The following is a 1,754-nucleotide window of genomic DNA, read 5'->3' on the forward strand; positions in this document are numbered from 1 at the left end:
TGATGCCTCCCAGTCACCGGTGAACAGACACATGGTGTCAGGCATTTGTCCTTGGGCCCTCCCTTATCCTGAGATTCACAAGAAAGATCTCTGTGAGGGGAACAGCCCATACTTCTGTGGGAGGATGGATGTAATACTTTCCAGGGCACAGCCTGGATGAATGATGCCAAACTTTCCAAGTACAGACAAGTCAACCACAGTTGAGCCCAAGCAGTACTCAGGGCTCTGGCCATCCCCAATTGGTCCCCCATCAATGACCGGCAACGATTGAGGCCAGAGGTACAGGAATTCCTTGACATTTGGAGAACTGGCCTAAGAGTCAAGGTTGGTACTGGTGAGAGCAAGTGTTGCTCAAACACCTAGGCCAAATCCTGCATGAAGCCATGATAGGAGTCCAGGTGCCTACAAGAGGAGTAAAGGGGTTCAGGTCCTTACTGACCTCTTGGGAGCTTTCCAACACCAGGGTCACTGGTTCTGATAATAAGTCTTTCAGGAGCACCTTGGATATGCTCAACATGGCAGTCCCTGTAGACATCGGCCACATGGCCCAGATAGACAGGCGGCAGCTTGGCCTTGCTGCAGCCCTTGAGGGGGTACACAGTGCCCTGTGCCACTGAGCAACTTGCCGAGAAGGCCAGGCCCTATGGCGTGTGGGTGGGGACCACCACCATGGTGGGCGCCTGTGCGCAGCTCAGCCACGGACGCCCAAAACACCTTGGTCCAGCGGGCAAGGCCACACTCCCGGAGAGCCACAGCAGCCAGGCCCTTGGCACTGGCAGAGTGGGGCTCAGAATGCAGAGGAGCTAGCTGCTGTGGACAAAGCCCCCGCCCCCATCCCTCATTCAACCCGGTGCTGGCAGCCACCACGGCTCTCAGCGCCTGCAAATCTCCTGGACTTAACTCATGATTAGATTTTAGGGGTGAGGCAGAGGGAGGAGTCAAGGATGATGGCCAGGTTTCTGATGTGGGTCAATGAGTCAGTCATGGTGATATTAACAGGGCTAGAGTTACAGGAGGGGAGGCTGGTTGGAAGAAGATATTGAGTTGAGTTGTAGATGTAGTGAATTTGACGTATCATTTAGGATGCTCTTGGCTGCAAGTAACAACAAAACAAAACAAAACAAAATAAAAACCCACGCAAACAATAAGGGACTATATTGTTTAACATAGTTGGAAGCCCCTTTCCCGATAAGATTCAATCAGCTGGTCATTAAGGACCCAGGCTCTACTCCTGTTGGATTTCACCTATCCCTCATGGTTGCAGTTGGTTTTCCTGACTCTGACTGACTCCAAGGCACAGCAGTATCGAGAAGGAGAAAAGAAGCCATCATTCATGTACCTGTTTGAGAGAAAACTTTTCCTAGACATTCCCAGCAATCTGCCCTGTCTGGGTCACATGCCCACTCCTTAAGCAATCACGGGCTTCAGCCAATCGTCTGGAAAGGATTGGCAGCTGAGGAGTCGTCCAACACCACGACCAACAGCCCTACAAGGTGACCGTGGCATATGCAAATGGGGTTAGCTTGGAAACAGTCGGAAACAAGGAACAAAGGACAGATTTGGGGTGAAGGCACCATAGAGGTGCTATGAGGAAAGCTGTCCCCTGCGGAGACAGGGGCAGAGAGAAGAACAGGGGCCAAACACACAACTCCAGAGAACACCTCTATCTAAGGGGTATCCGAGGAAGAAAAACTGCATTGTAATGGTTGACAACTTGACTCTGGATTCAGACAGACCTAGGTGGGAATTCCATT

At 51.6% G+C, this 1,754-nt stretch overlaps 1 pseudogene; it reads right to left on the reverse strand.

Moving 5' to 3' along the window:
• LOC101094085 lies at positions 1–1,256 on the reverse strand (annotated as a pseudogene).
• Positions 1,257–1,754: the final 498 nt, after the last annotated feature.

Source organism: Felis catus, chromosome A2, assembly GCF_018350175.1.
Source record: "Felis catus isolate Fca126 chromosome A2, F.catus_Fca126_mat1.0, whole genome shotgun sequence".
NCBI lineage: Eukaryota > Metazoa > Chordata > Mammalia > Carnivora > Felidae > Felis > Felis catus.